This window comes from Marmota monax, unplaced genomic scaffold (genome assembly GCF_021218885.2).
Source record: "Marmota monax isolate L192 unplaced genomic scaffold, Marmota_monax_Labrador192_F-V1.1 WCK01_AAM20220418_F8-fsc00179, whole genome shotgun sequence".
NCBI lineage: Eukaryota > Metazoa > Chordata > Mammalia > Rodentia > Sciuridae > Marmota > Marmota monax.
This window is the reverse complement of record NW_026695200.1, coordinates 5,610,926-5,628,624: the sequence shown is the minus strand read 5'-3', so window position 1 is coordinate 5,628,624 and position 17,699 is coordinate 5,610,926. Positions and strand designations below refer to the sequence as shown.

The 17,699-nt window shown below is 38.2% G+C and overlaps 1 protein-coding gene and 1 pseudogene across 1 annotated transcript in view; one reads left to right on the top strand and one right to left on the bottom strand.

The window, feature by feature from the left end:
• The window catches only part of LOC124082342 (zinc finger protein 420-like), a 60,143-nt gene extending 50,953 nt beyond the window's left edge, over positions 1 to 9,190 (bottom strand). Inside the window, exons 1-2 of the mRNA XM_046428819.2 lie at positions 8,814 to 9,190; positions 5,284 to 5,346 (exon numbers count right to left, since the gene is read on the bottom strand). The gene's annotated coding sequence lies outside the window, so the exon portion shown is untranslated. The remainder of the gene's footprint in view (positions 1 to 5,283; positions 5,347 to 8,813) is intronic.
• On the top strand, positions 8,730 to 9,301 carry LOC124082361 (histone H1.10-like; annotated as a pseudogene).
• The last annotated feature ends 8,398 nt before the right edge of the window (positions 9,302 to 17,699 follow it).

The following is a 17,699-nucleotide window of genomic DNA, read 5'->3' as shown; positions in this document are numbered from 1 at the left end:
CTTATAAGAATGAAAAGACTATAGAATAAGAAAAAAATATATACTTCATATATCTGATAAGTGTACATTTGTGTATATCCAGAATACAGAAGAACTATTACAACCAAACAAGAAAAGGACAGCACAATTTTTAAAATGGGTAAAGAATCTGAATAGGCATTTGTCTAACAAAGATAAACAATGGCTAACAAGTACATGAAGATATTGAATATCATTAGTTGTCAGGGAAATGCAAATAAAAACCACAATGCAATGCCACTTCATACCCATTAGGATGACTACTATGGAAAAATACCTTGGCACAATGTTGGCAAAGATATGGAGAAATGGAATGTTCAAACATTGCTGATGGGAATATAAAATGGTTGAGTCACCTTATAAAACAGTCTGGCAGAGTTACTTATGGCCCATAAATTTCAATCCTAAGTATCTACCTAAAAAAAAAAAGAAGTCAACTCAAAACCACAAATATTCACAGCAGCATGATCATAAGAACACAAAGTGAAAGTCACCCAAATATCCATCAACTGATAAATGGATAAACAAATGGCAGTGTATCTATATAACAGAACACTTTTTAGCAATAAAAGAAATGAAGTTCTGATATGTGCTACCCCAAAAACCGGCTAAAAAAACAGATACAAAGGACCATATATTGAATGATTACATTTACATAACATGTCCAGAACAAGTAAATTCACAAAGAGAGAAAGAAGATTCATGCCTACATGGAGCAAGAGTGAGTGGAGACTGACTGCTAAAGGGCATGGGTCTTCTTTGGGTATGACAAATGTGTTTCAGTATTAGATAGCTGGATAGGCACACAACTGTGTGAATATACTAAAACTCAGTGAATTGCACTTTTAAGGAGTGACCTTGATGGTAATGTGAATTATATATCAATAAAGCTGTTATTTTTTGAAAATGGCTGCCCAAATCATATACTAACACCTCTGCACAAGGGTCTGGTTGAATCACTGTGCCTGTGACAAAATAAGCTGTCAGAAAAACACACAATCTGTTCAAATTGGAAAATAATCTATGTTCCTACCAATAAATTCCTATTTCACCCAACCATAAAACCAGATCCAAAGTAGAAAGAACAATGAACAAAAGAGCATGAAATTCAACAATTAGCTGGAAGGTTATAGAATGAAACTAACCAAAGACTGTCTACCCAAATTTCCAATCAAATGATCACTTACTCTGCCAGTCTAAATTAAACTTTATGCCTAATATAGAAAAAACTGTTTCAAATACAGAAAATCAAATCCATTTAATATTTAATAAAGTCTTTTTTGGGGGGGGTAGTTGTAGATAGTCATAATTGCTTTATTTATTTATTTGTTATTTATTTATTTATTGTGGTACTGATGATCAAACCCAGTGCCTCCCAGATGCCAAGCAGGTGCTCTACATTGACCCATAAACCCATCCCTGTAATAAATTCTTAATATTTATTTAAATGTAGTATAAAAATTTTAACAAATGCAGCTAACAGGAAAAATAAAGAAAAAGGCCTTCATTTTTATTACAACTTCTGTTTAATCCCTCACTTTCCAGGAATATTTTTAGTAGGTTTTAGGGCACAAAATTAAAGAAATTAACTCATCAGTAAAATGAAAGGCACTGTATAAATAAATTCCTGTATTGCCACAGAAAAGATTCAAAAACCTAAAACTTCAATATTTTAGAAAACAAATAAGATTACATCATTAGGCACAATAAGATAGCAGAAGGAAAAATCCAGGAAAACTTCATTAATTTGGCCCAATAATGAAGACTCAGTAATTTCAAGTCTACCTTGATTTAATTTCAGACTATGAATTAAGAAATAATTGCTAGGGGCTGAGGTTGTAGCTCAGCAGTAGAGTGCCTGCCTGGCACATCAGGGCCCTGGGTTCAATCCTCAGCATCACATATAAATCAATAAAATAAAGGTATTGTATCCAACTACAGCTAAAAAAAATAAATATTTAAAAAAAGAAATAATTGCTAGACAAAATAAAGTGCAAATAAAACTTGCTAGAGTATTATTTAATTGATTTTAAGTTTCACATGCAAATGACTTCTACAAAAATAATAATTAAAACAAGTTACATGTATTCTTTAGAATCCTGTATTCTAATAGAAATAAAGTATATAAAATAGAGATCAAAATACTGCTTAAATCTATTAAATCATTAATTGTTCCATCTCTCTGTTTACTTTGGCTGTAAAAAACTGGTTCAGGGGTCAGAAAAGCTTTACAGGCAAGTCTCAGACAAAAACTTACTCATTCTACTCAAAGTCTGGCAATCTAATTTTCTGCTTTTATTTTAAAAAAATGTGAACCATACAATTATATTTACTTTATTTTGGGGGGTATTTAGTTTATCATTATTTTCAAACAACATATTGTGAAAAATATTGCCATGTGTATACTGAGAAACATAAACAGATCTTAAACAAGATCCAGAAGCATACTTAGTTTAAATACTTACTCTGCCCATATATATATATATATATATATATATATATATATATATATATATATATATATATATATTTAAAATACAGGACTTATGTGATTCTAAAAACTAAATAGAATATAGTCCACATCAAAATTTGAAATAAAGTACCATCGAATGATATGGCAGCAAGTGCCATACAGTTATGCACATCTAAATTTAAAAGAAACCATGTTAGTCTTCTCTAAATTGAAATGTATACTATTCTCTTTTGCATCCTTAACTTAATAATGACAATATACATCAACCATTGGGAGGTTGAGGCTGAGGCAGGAGGATCCTACATTCAAGGCCAGTCTTAAGAACTTAGTGAGGCCCTAAGCAAATTAGCAAGATCCCGTCTAAAAATTAAAAATAAATAAATAAATAAACAAAAGGGCTGGGGATGTTTCAGTGGTAAAGTGCCCCTAGATTCAATCCCCACTACCAAAAAATTAAACAAAGAAGTAAATAATGATTTGGGTGTCTGTGGATGCCTACCAGGTAGGTAGGTATTCAGTGCTGAATGAAAACTGGTGAATAAATCGCCAGTTGGACCATATTGTTCCAGCCTTGGGTGATTCAGTAAACAATGTTTTTTATTATTCAATGTTAATTGAAGTGAAAAGAAAAGCACTCTCAGGAAAGGCAATCTAGATGTAGTTTATGTATAGAAGACAGTTCAAAGAATAAACAGTAGGTCAATGATAAAGTTGTGAATCTGCTTCATGTGAGGCCATCTTTATATGTAACTCTTATTTGATTGAAATAAAATCTAAAGCAAATATAAAATTAAAAATCATATTTACATCAGGAAGTGATAAAATCTTTGGACAGATGAGATACGCATAGTCTTAGACATGATCGCACAATCATAGTTTACATAAGTCATAAAAACTATATTATCACCCAGTTATGGAAATAATATTCTGTATGCTATTCAGCCATTGGTATCCATGCTTTAAAATTGTTAAGAAATTTATTTTGAAAGTTACTTTAGGCTTCCCTTCAGGTGAATAAAACACAAAAGTACTGCTCTTTGCAGAAGAAATCCTTCTGTATTCAAAACAATTATAGCTGGTTGATCAAGTTTTCAAATATTTCTTTTTAATATTTACTTTTTAGGTTTTTTTTTTTTTTTTTTTTCACGGTGGGACACACTCTTTTTATTTTATTTTTATGTGGTGCTGAGGATTGAACCCAGTGAATCATACAGTCCAGGCTAGTGTACTACCACTTGAGCCACATCCCCAACCCTCAAGTTTTCAAATATGAACAATGAGTTAAAATCAAGGCAAAAGACCTAAAAGAACTCAATATATTTAAATATTTTCATCACATTTAATGCCTAAGAATATCTGACATGTAAGAATCACTAGTATATTCTTAAGGAAGAGAATTCTTTATGTTAATAGGAATGTTGAGTGAAAGAAATCTTTGAAAAACACAAGGTTTCCTTCAATAGTTTACAGATGAACACACCTATAATCCCAGAAACTCAGGAGACTGAGGCAGGAGGATCACAAGTTCAAGGATAGCCTCAGCAACTTATCGAGGCCCTGTCTCAAAATAAAAATAAAATAAAATAAAAGGTGCTGGGGATTTAATTTACTAGTGAAGTACCTCTGGGTTTGATCCCCAGTACCAATAAAAAACATGTTATCTCAAAAATATACTTTTTTTCTTATTGGATTAGCAAAGATTAAAAATATTAACAAAACTTGGTGTGAGCAAGGGTTTTGAAAAGAGGATTCTCATGGACATTGAGGGGGACAGCTTTTACAGATAACATCTTAGCTATATTTATCACTATTTAAAATGTATATAATCTTTGACCTGGCAGTTATACCTCTAAGAAGATAAGTGAATAAGTATACTATAATCAACATACCATTATTCCCAAGAAAGAATAAAAAGTAAGAATCTAAATGGTTATGAAAAGAGTAGCTAGATAAAGTATGATGTCTCTAAATAATAGAAAACAAGGCAGGCAAGGCTGGGTTGTAGCTCAGTGGTAGAGCACTTGCCTGTGAAGAACAAACAGGATTTGATTCTCAACATTGCATATATAAAGATCTATTGACACCTAAAAAAAAATAATTAAAAAACAAACTAGGCAGCCAGTAAAATGATCACCCATGATTATGCACATCAGGTTCAACTCACAAATATATATATATATATATATATATATATATATATATATATATATATATATATATATAACACAGTAAAAATGACCACATAGCTTCATATAGAGAGATTGCTGTGTATTTAAAGTCTTATATATACTTTCATATGCATCAATAAGTTTCCAAAAGTGAGTTAATGGCTGCCATTTCTTTGTGCAGGAGTTGAGGGCTTACTTTTGTCATTATGTTGTTTTATATGGGTAGAAATTTTTTTCTAATTATTATAATAAAAAATCGCAACAAACTTTTAAGAGAAAGAAGTGCCTCTATATCACCAAAATTACTTCAAATCTTTTCATCTTCCCATTTAAGAGGAAAGAATTCATTGAATGTTACAAGTAAATGTAATACAGGATCTCCTTCTCAGAACCACACTTTAAAATGACAAGATAATAGAAATTAAAATATTAGAGTCAAAGAGATAGTTAAAGAAAAACATTATTATTCAAACAGCCCACATTATTGGAATCCAACTTACCACCCAGAGGTTCTATGAACTCAAACACTCCTAAAACAATATCCCTTTTACACATTAAGGAAGCAGACTAAAATAATAATAATAATTAAAGAATTTTTAAAATGTAAAATCATAAAACACTTACCACAGTAAAAATATTTAATTATTTTCCTGTCTTACATTCTTGCATAGCATCTTTATTAAGATCCTGAAAAAAGAAGTTTGGAGAAGTTAAATAGATTTTAAATGTATACATTTAATCTGATGTTTATTTCCTTTAGATTTCTGTTTTTCTGGAACTACACAAAACAGTTCAAAAGTACTGATGGGAAAATAAGCAAGCAAGAATTCCCAGGAATATGAAAAGCAACAAGGGGAAACTAGCTTTAAAAGATATTAAAACTTTTATAAAACCAATAATGTGATACTGGTATATGAAGAAAAAAACTAATAGAATACAAACCCCAGAGACACCCCAATACCTCCAAAAGTTAACAATACCATAACAGATTCAAAGAACGGCTCTAAAATCAACAGGTGAAAATAACAGACACACAGAAAAAGATAAAGTTGAACCTATGCATCATTCTGAACACCAGAATAAATCCTAATTTGAACATTTAAATGTAAAAGTGATACCATAAAAGTACTATAAGAAACCATGGGCAAATTCTAAAAATCTTGGAGGGCTTTCAGTGACTTAAACTCCAGATACCTGGGCTGGGGCTGTAGCTCAGTGGTAGAGTGCTTGCCAGCACTTCTGAGGCATTGGGTTTGATCCTCAGCACCACTTAGAAATAAAGATTTAAAAAAAAATCAAGATACCATAATGATTAAAATAAACTGTAATATTTAAAGAAAAAATGTAAGACTTTTGTATATCAAAATATGTGAATATAAATAAAAATAAGTGAAAATCAGGGGAAAACTATAATTGATATCACACAGGGCTAATGTGTCCAATTTACAAATTTCTAGAAATTGATAATGGGAAAAAAGCAACCCAAAACAAAAATGTGAAAATACCCATTAACAGAGAGTTCACAAGAAAAAAAAAATACAATTAGTTTTTATGCATAATATGCTCAGCCTTATTAATAATGATAGCAATCCATATTAAACTACTCCATATTGATAATTCTCATCTATCAAACTGTTAACAAATTCAAGGGTTGTACACAGTACATTGGAAAGGCCCCAGAAAAATAGGAACTCTCTCATACAATGTGATCTGCCCTCTTGTATCCATGGTATTCAGACTGGATTTACCAATCATAGGTGAAAATATTGTTTTAAAAATTGTAATACTGAACACATACAAACATTTTTGTTGTCACTAGTCCCTAAATTATACAGTGTAATGACTATTTACATGGCATTTATATTGTATTAGGTCTTCTAAGCAATCTAAAGGTGATTTAAAAGTATGTGGAGAAAGTGCATAGGTTATATGAAAATACTATGCTTTTTATATAAGAGACTTAAGCATCCTTGTATTTCAGTATCCACAAAGGGGTGCTCAAACCAATCCTCCATGGATAATGAGGAGCAACTGTACTTGTTGGAGTTTAAAATGGTGCAACACCTAAAAAAAGGAAGCATTTAACTAAATTATACATGCACTGCCCACTGGTGCAGGGATCCCACATCTAGGAATGTATCCCACAGATGTACTTGCACATGTATAAAATTATATGTATACAAGCTGTTTCACTATAGTATGGTCTGTGATAAACCTGGAAACAACCCAAACACCCACTGGGGGGGGGCTGGCTAAGTAAACAAGGCACTTAATAGACACTTTTTAAACACAGCTGTTTTTTTTAAAGTGTTTTCTATAAACAAATATTATATTTTTTCTAAATAAATACTAATAGGAAAAAATCTCAAGAGCATAAAAAGAAAAAGCCATAGGATAGAATTACTTACATAGTATACTATATTTTATATAAAAATAATAGAGTACACTGGCATTTCTCCTATTATAAAAGGAAACAATTGACATCTATGGGAAATAAATCAAAGGTGGTTATCTAAGAAAGAGTGGTGAAGGGGGGGGGGGCAAAGCAGTTGGAAATCACATTTTCCCAAGCATGCCTGTGTCATTTTAACTTTTGAACCATAAGAACATGTTATCTACATTAAAAGAATTTTCAAACATTAAAAAGAATACTTACAGAAAGAAGAGAAAGAGACACCCATAGATAAGACTTAAAATTAAGGTTTAAAGAGATTTTTTGCTCTGAAATTAGATGCTGAAAAGCAATCTTAGTGTGGTCATTGCAAAAAAAAAAAAATGCTTTTTTGCTCTTCAATCAAGTTAAAGAATATGATAATCTGTTTTTAAAAAGCTATTTGAATGAGTAAGAAATTTGGTAAGGGGAGAAAAATGGACACTCTAGTATAATGGTTCTCCAAGTATGGTCCCTGTATCAGCAGCATCAGCATCATGTGATAACTTGTTAAAATTAAAATTCTCAGGCTCCCACCCAGACTACTGAATCAGAAACTTTGTACTAGTCCAGCAATCCTGGTAACACCCTCAAGTCTGAGAGTCACATATCTTGTCTGGTTCTTCCCACAGGTTCAGGTACACCACAAGTCTGCATTTCAAACAAGCTCCAGGACATAGGACCACACTTGGATAAGCAAAGCTGAAGTCCTCCTGGAGGAAAAAGGTATGTAACCTTCAACCTATGGTTGAGTTTCCCATGAAACCTGTCCTCAGTATCAGATGGAAAAAAATCCTTATACAGGCTTCCTATCCAAGAGATATCATGGAACTAGTTTCCTACATAAATTGTGTACACAGAGAATAAATGTTTTCAAATACATTCTTATAAAAACAATAACAACTATGAATCATTGAAATTCAACTTAAGGATGCCTCACTTGAAAAAAATTATAAGTGGACCTACAAACTTTTAGAAATAGGGCAAAGAAACAAAAATAATCCATATTCCATAAATTCTGCCTGTGTTGTCTGAACAACTTAACCTCAAATGCATTACCTGCCCACCATATGCTTTCATGGAAAAGCACCAAGAAGTTTGTTTTCCTCAAACCCTTTTCAAAAAAAAAAAAAAAAAAATTGTCCTAATGTTGATGAACACTGGTCTTCCATTTGTTTTACACAAGGAGAAAGATCTGTATAGGAATCTTCTGAATACAAAATTCTAGTTTAGCAGAGCACAACACACACGCCTAGAAGGCAGGCAGCTTTGTAGCAGCAGCGCCGCCGCAGCAGCGAGATTCGGACCAAGCTCGAGCCCTCCCTGAGCCCCAGAGATGCCCCGGACTCCCACCCCGGGTCCCGGATGGTGCTCGTCCATCTGTCCCCAGCCCTGCAGCCCAGCCCCAGGACCCGCGCCCCAAGCCCACCCCCCTCCCCCGCCCCTCACCTTCCTCTTCCCGCCGGCCACCAATCCGCTGGCCACCATTTTGGTGGAGCTGGAGGAGACCCTGCCGCTCCAGGGCGCCGAGGGGGCCCTGGGGGGGGGGGGCGGGCAGCGACAAGGGCCATCATGGCCCCAAGCATAACAGCACCTCAAGAAGAACCAGCCGGGCAAGTACAGCCAGCTGGTGGTGGAGATGTCCACAGGCTTGGCGAGCAGTGGCTTGTTGCTGGCGGGCCAAGAAGGTGGCGGGTTCGACCAGAAGAACAGCTGCACCTACCTCAAGTACTTGATGCAAGCTGGTGCAGAATGACTTGCTACTGCAGGTCAGGGGTACAGATGCCACCGGCTCCTTCAAGCTCCATTGCCAAAAGCTGGCTGCCAGCTAATGGTGCGCCCCTTTTCCGCACCTGCCATGCACAAACCCAAGAAGCCGGCAGCAGGCGCCACACGGACACCTGACCCACCAAGGGCACTGCAGCCGACAAGCACGCACCCCCAAAGGCCGCTGCCGCCGAGGACAAGGGCAGCAGCAGCAGCAGCAAGGCCAAGAAGGCAGCAGCTGGGAGCAAGAAGCTGAAGAAGGCAGCCAAGCCCAGTGTCCCCAAGGTGCCCAAGGGCTGCAGGGGAGGGCCCAGGCCCCACACTCTACAGCGTGGAGGGGGACCGTCCCCGCTGGGCCACGACCTCACCTCCCCTCCCCCAGGCGCCGCTCTGGCCTCCCCTCCCCCAAGGGCTGCAGGGAGATTTTTGAAACAGCCCGGGTGACGCCCTGATTGGCTCTGGCCCTTAGCAATGGCCGTCGCCATGGTTACCGCCCCACCCAGGAGCCAATGGGCAGGGCCCTGGTTGGCTAGCTGGCTTCAGCAGCCAGGCCTGGCCCCCTCCCTCTCACCACCTGTGGGTTCGCAACAATTGCTCAGGGTGCAGGGCAGCACAGCGCTCCCTTCCCCCCCAAGCCACAAAAAAAAACATTCTTGACCTTTGCAAAAAAAATAAAAAAAGAATTCTAGTTTAGACAGATTTAGAAGTGGAACGTGGTGGCACATGCCTGTAATCTCAGCAGCTCTGGAGGCTGAGACAAGAGTCTCTCAAATTCAAAGCCAGCCTCAGGGATGGTGAGGCACTAAGAAACTCAGTGAGACCCTGTCTCTAAATAAAATATAAAATAGGGCTGGGGATGTGGCTTTGTGGATGAGTGCCCCTGATTTCAATCCCTGGTACTCACCCCCCTCCAAAGAAATGAAGGATACAGAAATCTGTATCTTCTTTTTGCAAGTCACCTTTGAATAGTTTTTTGGTGCTAAAAATTAACCAATGTGCTGACATTTTTATATATTTCCTATTTCATTGTCTCTGAGATGTCATCACCTTTAAGACACTTACAACATGCTTATTCTATGTACAACTCAGAAGAAAAATTGCCATGTGGTTACAACATGCCAATTTTAAGATCCATCTATCTCAGATTTGCATCTTAAAAATCAATGAAATGCCTTAATTATAAACCACAGAATTGTATGGTAAATTATTTGTTTTTCTTCCAATTAACTCTTATGTATCTCAAATGTAAAACTCCATAAAGGCATGCATGTTTTGTCCATTTGACAGCGTTTCTTCCATGCTTAGAAACTGGAACATTTTCAATATCTTTGTAACTCATTATTTATTTAGTTTACTTAGGAATATGTGAATATGAAAAAAAGTAACGATTTTTTTCAACAGAGAGAGAGATTTTTTTATTATTTATTTTTCAGTTTTCAGTGGACACAACATCTTTGTTTGTATGTGGTGCTGAGAATCAAACCCAGGCCGCACACATGCCAGGTGAGCGTGATACCGCTTGAGCCACATCCCCAGCCCCCCAAAGTAATGATTTTTAACAGTATTTTTAACCGTATTGACCTCTTTTACTCTGGGACATTTTACTTGCTCAAAATAAAAAAAAAAGTAATTATTTTCAATTTGGCTGACTTCTCAGGTCACAGAGATTCAATACATCTCTACACAATTGACAATATATTCTCTTCCGAGAAGTCTTTACTACATGTTTATTTCCACAGCACCTGTCAATAGTAATAAGCAACAAACACCTTACAAGATTTTTAAAAAGTCAAAATAAAAATCCTTTTTAGAGTTAAACAAGTTGAAGAAATTTTTGTTACACTGTAGCTAGCTTGAGCTGAACACTATTTTAATTTATCTCTATCATAACTAGCAGTGTTTCAAATGAAAAAATAATTTGTAATGAGTCATACCATGAGGTCTGGTGTATGTACACGTACCTACATTTTCAAAATTTGCTAATATGAACACCAGTAAGTAGAAAGGGTTATTTTAAAAGTGATTACAGCTGGGCATGGTGCTGCTTGCTTGTTAATCCCAACAATTTGGGAGGCTGAAGCAGGAGGATCCCAAGTTTGACACTGCCATTTCAAGAAGGGGAGAAAGGGCTGGAACTCAGTGGCAGAGTGCCTCTGGGTTCAACCCCTAGTAAGTAACCCACCCCCCCCCCAAAGTGATGACATGAATGTATATTCTACTCAACTCAGAACTGCTATGGTACACACTGCTGTTTCTTCCCAACTCTGTTCTCACATCAAACTGCTAAAATGATATTAGTGTTTAGATGTCAACATTTCTAATGTGAATTCCCATTAAACACAGACAAACACAACCTTGCCTTCCAAGATTCTAGAATAATTGACAAAGCTGTCACTAATCAAGATCATGGTGTTTTTTATATGTAAGACACATCTGAAAAAATAATCTTCCCAGAAAGAAGTTGTTTGCCATCCCTTTCGTGTTAAAATAAAGTAATAATGGATATGTTCCTAATATTATTATCAAAGAGGCAGAACAGTCCTTAAGGAAAATTTTTAGTTATCAAAGATATTGAGGGACACCAATTTAGTGTTTGGGGGCATTTAGTGTTTGAGGGCCAGGATCTAGGCTTCACAAAATGCTTGGGTGGGATGGATCTGTATCATCAAGATTCATTCTGGTCACAAGAATTTTGATCTTAAAATGGTTTAATCAAGCCCCCTTTAAATGACCATTACTTTAAGACACAATATTTAAAAGTTTTTATAGGAAACTCTACCCCTTGCCTCTAATTATGTAAGACAAAGTAGTAAGGGGTGCTTCAGGAGAATAAGGAAACTGTCTGAAAATTAGTGCTCATTTTTTCACACTACACATTAACTCAATGTAAATTTATAGTGAGTATACATAGTCTAGTATGTATGCTAACAGTATGAGATGGCACATAAATCTCACTGCAATGAATCCAAAATTTTCAATCTTGTTAATATTTTACTTGTTATTATTGGCAACTGAAGGGATCCATGGAAGGGTCATAGTACAACCTGTGGGTAGACTGAGGCAGCCTGTAATTGACTTTGGCATGTCATCCCTAGTTAAATCTAGCCTCTCCTTTTTATTAATTTAAATAAGGTTGTCCCAACACTAAGTGTCCCAACACTAGTTTCCATCTTCATCTCCCTCTTGGATTTTCTTGTTTGAACTAGATCCTAGTACTTTTTCTTTCTTTCTTTTTTTAACCAACTCAAACTTCTTCAGTAGCAGCAGGTGCAAGCACTCAAGCGCAGCTGTCTTTCACCACAGCTGAAGTTTTTGGTTATAAGTGAGACTGCAATGCATGTCATATATTGTCCTCCCTTTATTTCTCTTCTACATGTAAGTGAAAGTATCACAGCCACTTTCACTTATGTGTGTAGGCAGGTTCTGTTGTGTACAAACCTCACTGCTCAGTATCAAAGTGGGCTTGATAAATGTTCAATACCAAGGAGAGGAGCCTTGGTTCTGTGGATGACAACCAACTGTTCCAGACTGAAATCCTGTGCTTCAAGTGTAATCAAACTTTCCTTTACCTGAGGCAAGGCTTGGGCTCCAGTATTTCACTTTCCTTGGGCGAGTGACCCCACTCCTGGAGTACAAAAGTCATTCTAAGCCCACCTCTGCTCTCTCACACAGGGCCAAATGATCCTTTATGGGTTGAAGTGAAAGGAAAGTGACCACAACACTCGGAGTGACCAAGAGATCTTTATTGCAGCAGTGCAAAAGAGGAGGAGAGAGAAAGAGAGAGAGAGAGAAGATGGAGAGAGCAAGGGAGAGTGAAGCAAGAGATTCAGACAGAGGGAACAAGAAATGGGGGCCTCCTGCAGGAGGGAGTATTTAAAGCCAAATTCTAATGGGGCCTCTGAGTCTGCAAGCTGCCTTGTTGGTGGACAATGATTGGATTACACAGTAGTTGCTAAGGGTGTCCTCTTCTGCCTTCAGGCAGATGGGTTGGGGTTGAGTGTTCAGACTTGATGTAAACAGGTGATAAAGGACCAGACATGGGAGGGGGAATTGAGTGCATGTGTTATCCTGCAGCTAACATCCATTCAGCCTGCTCTACAGACAACTTGGTTTAGCCTGTCCTGCACCTAACATTCCTCCTATTTGTTTTTCAAAGTGACATGGGGAAATCATATAATCCTCTGGCTACATTCTGCTTAATGGTGGGCAGCGTGGGACCTAGGAGGGAAAACGGAGGAATGTTCAGGGACAGGTCTAGGAACACCAGGCAGCCAGAAATAACACCCAGTGGCTATAAACAGTTATTTTGGCAGGGGTAAAGCCATGAAAGTTCCTAGAAGCCACAAGTTGTCAATGGCATCAAATCAGTCCTGGGCAGAGGAGATCCTTGGTATCAGCAATTGGTCCTATTGTAGGGACTCTAGGAAGTATCAGAGGTAGCTTGGTTGAATCCAGTAATGTTAAGGGTGACAGCCCAATTTCAGCCAGTGGAAGGGCAATCGCCTTGACCCATAAACTGAGAGTGGGTGCTGTAATCCTGGTGTCATGTCACTTGGATGTTAAAGCACCATCTGTGGTTGGGATAGAAACTTGAAAGAAATTTAATGATTAGTAAAAGAAGAACAGGATTGGTGAGAAATTTTGAGTTTGGTGGGTGTGGTGGAAGTCCAGGACTGGATATTTGGAACAGGTGCCTTTTTCAGGTGGGAGACATGTTACCAGGGAGAATGTCTAAGAGCCTGGTCACCATTGGGGTAGTAAGTATGACTGTATGGGGTCCCATCTGTAAGGGTCAGGCGAAGCATCGGAGAAAGAGACCACCAAGTGACCACTCATGCAATTGGCAGAAGGGGATTTATTGAACCAGCATGCTTGGGCTCCTTGCCCACTGAAGAAGGGAAAGCAGGCCAGAGCCCCGAGCAAGGGCTGAGCACTGCTTAAGTACACTTTTTGGGGAGGGCAAAGGGCTTTGTATACATCAGAACAAATCATCATGAGGAGCGGGAAAACTGAACAACAACTCCTAAACATGATTAGTTCTTTCATTGGCGGGAACAGGTCAGGCTGGAGTGATATGTCATTCCTAAGGAGGGTACACATTCAAACTGAGTGGTTCAGGCCCTGAAAGGCCTACGTGCAACCACACAGACCCCTTCAGTTATTAAACAACCAGACAATCAGGGGAAATGTTTACTGGGCGGTTCTAAGCATTGTCTTAACAGCTACAGAAATTTCAGGTTTTGCAGGTAGCATAGAAACCTAACAATACCTCCTTTACATTTTAACTCAGACCTTGCAGCTTAGAAACTTTTCCAAAACCCGGTCTTTTACCCTTTAACTTTTACGCTTTAACTTCAATTTCCTTTACCCTTACACATCCATTGAGGTTGCAACGACTGAGAATGCAGTTCCTGAAGTAAGACTGAGTCACCCGGTTGAAGAGGGTCCAATTCAGTTTGTGGTTTTGCTGGTATTGAGGCAATGAATGCTGCAGGAAGGCACTGGTCTGCTTGTTTCCTGATAAGTGGGGGCTGGACCTTTGTCTGACTGGGTGGAGGTGGGAAGTCTGAACCTGGGAATGATCTGCTTGATGAGGTTGGAGGTGACTGTGTCAGCAGTTTCCCTGGATGTAGGGAAATCTTCTATCCAACCTGAAAAAGTATCAACCAAAGAAAGTAGATAGCAAACATTTTTGTGCCTAGGCATGTGAGTGAAGTTTATCTGCCAGTCTTCATCTGGCTGGTGGCTCCTCATCTGATGTGTGGGTAGTTTAGGTTTGATGCTTCCTTGTGGGGATACAGTAGAGCAGACAGACCAAGCAGAGTGGACCTGCCAGAGAGCAGATCTCATTTGTAGGAAGTGAAAGAGAGGCTGTTAAATGTGGAAAAGAGGTTATGAATGGTGTTCGGTGGGGGCAGAGTCTCTGGAGCTAGTGTTGTGCTTGAATTTGGGACCCCCAAAAGACCACCAGGGACCCAAGATTGATGTAAGAAGCAAAGAGGTGTTTATTGCGAGCTAGCTGGGTCCTCCACATGCATACAGCAACTGATGAAGCTGAGGGGCCCCAGCCCAGGATTTGCAGCAGTTTTATACATTCTTTGGAGAAGGCAAGGCCCCCCATATACATCATAGCATCTCTTAGAATATCATCACACACTGCGGAAAAATCAAATAACAACTTGAAAACATGATTAGCACATTCACTGGTGGGAACAAATTGGGTAGAAGTTATTGGTTACAAATATTCATTCAAACTTATTGGTTTATGCCAAGAGGGGTGTTCATGCTGAATTACATGGTTTCCCAATACCATAAACTACTGGGAGGGTCATCTGGCATCCCAGGTATTTCCCTGTCTCATGCTGATTGGTGGCTGCTAGGGGGTTACTATGGGTCTCCACCTAGCCTGACTGAGTCAGGGACACGTGGTACAACAGATCTCTCCTGTTATTTGTAGATAAACCACTTAGCAGGGTGGGACTGTGCCTAGGAGTGCTCTGTGGGTCTTTCCAAGGACAAAGGTCATGTCCATTCCTTGGACAGGCTTTACTCTGAGGTAGAGGCTGGTTTTTCACTAGAAGAGTTGGTCATGAGTCGTAGGTCTCTTTCTTGGGCATCAGGGGCTGGTAGTCTTAAAAGAAGTAGTTGATTGACCGGCTAGTTGGCGAATTTGTGTATCTGATCTTGCAGGAACTTCTGTAGGCAATTTAACATACAGAGTTCTATTAGGAGAAACATAAAGAGGACTAATAGGGGTCCTGTGAGGGGGAGGAGCCAAGGCCACACTTGACTGAACAGTCCCCATGGAGCCTATTGGCCTAGTTGTTGTCTCCTCTTTTCAAGCTGTTCCTGTCTTTCATTACTCCCAGGAATGACTGTGTTTTAACTTAACTGTTTTTGGTAGGTATTTAAGCTCAAGCTGGTCAAAATTGACTTTGTTTCTTTCATTAAGAGTCAGCTGAGTTCCCATAGGGGTCATTGGTGGGAGAACTTGAAAGCAGCTTCTTTGTTCTGCTAGTACTATCTGCGCTATGATGGGTCCAGGTCTTGCTTGACCATGTGGCTTTCCTTGGAAGCATCAGGGACATCTCCAGTCTCAAATGACACTCCTATTCACAGCAAGTTCACTGATTGGCTTTTCATTCTCCGGTGGTCTCATTAATCTCCCTGATCAGGAGGTTATGTGGCCCAGAGTTGCAAAGCTCTTTAGAGAAATTCCCTGTTCCCTAGCTTCAGACTGACTCAGAGGGCAAGAGTCAAATATTGGTTTTCTTGGCCATTTTAATTTAACTTTAAGTCTTGATCTTAAAGATCCAGCAAAGTAAGTTTCACCTTAAATTAAGAGTACTGGCTTTTAGCTGAAGTCAGGGCTACTTTGGAGTCATTCTGATATGTAGTAAGATGGCAGGCAGAACATTATCTCAGGGAAGGCAAGGCTCTTTATAAATCTTAGGTAAAGCATTGTAGTATTGAAGTTGGTCTTTGTTTCTTAAATATCAATTTATAAAGTTTACATATATTGTTGCTTGATGTTACATGAATAGTAGTTAACAAAATATGATGTTACATTTAAATTCTACCCAGTGTATAGGACTTCATATTTATCTTATTGATAACAGGTCCAGTTATAGAAAATGAAATGATATAAATAAATCTCCAATATGTTATTCTTATAAGTCTAAAATTACCAGAGCACTTTAGTTTGGAGAACACCAGCTTGATATAATGTTTGTTTGGGTTTTTTTTTTTTTTTTGTTGTTGTTGTTGTTGTTGTTTGAGCTTCTATCTTAAAGACTTATATACCTGGAAAACATGAACACATTTAATATACAAAAAAGAGTAATACTACCACAATTACTATTGATGGTTTTATATTAATCAAGTTTAGCTCTTAAAGAAATAACATATTACAATATTGCAAAATAAGAGTTGTTGTTTAACCACAGTTTTATAATGCTTAATTCCTTCAAAATTACTTGCTCAAAAAACTTACATATATAATCAACTTACACAGACCTTCTTTATCACTTACTGAGTCCTATATAGCCAACATAAACAGACCTTCTTTATCACTTGCTTAAACCCTCTTATTTACTTAATCACATACACGCTCTTATCCCAAAACACATTTCCTTCTATTAAATCCATACTTAGAACCTTCTAATTTCTCTTTCCCATCTGTTAACTCCTTCTTTATTCACACTTTAAAACAATCCTTGGAAATTTCTGAACTTAAGCAAATTATTCTATTTTAATAAGTGATTTTTTTATTTGAAGTACACAATTAATCCCATCTGTTTACCATTTCATGAAAACATAAACAATGTTTAAGTGTAAAGAAATATACTGTTGTAGTGATGGACAAGGCAAGGCACCTAAGATAGCACTGAAGATGGGGAAACAGTTTTATTTGGTTGCAGCCAGATTCAGAGGGCACCTAACAGGGAGACCTTCCAGGAATTGGACAAAGGTATGGAAAAATCCTGTCCCAAGGAACTCACACACCCTGCTGCATCCAATTTCAGAGCAAGTCCCAGACACACCCTCAGCAGCCCCACCAGGACCCGAGGGAACCAGCTGTGAGTACAGCTGGGAGAAGGACCAGAGGCCAGGAAGGGTGCAGGCCTGCATGGGTATTGGAAGCTCATCCCACCACATCCCAGCAGTGTGACTTTGGGCAGGGCGCTGCACCTCTCTGTGCAGCCTGAGCATGGAAATGCACAAGTTAAGTGCCTGGAACACAGCAAAGTGGTGCTGCCATGGCCAGCAGTTCCAACCCCGCCTCCCTGGAAAACTGAGGTGGGCCCCAGGGTTGCACCCGAGTGCCAGGACTGAATGGCCC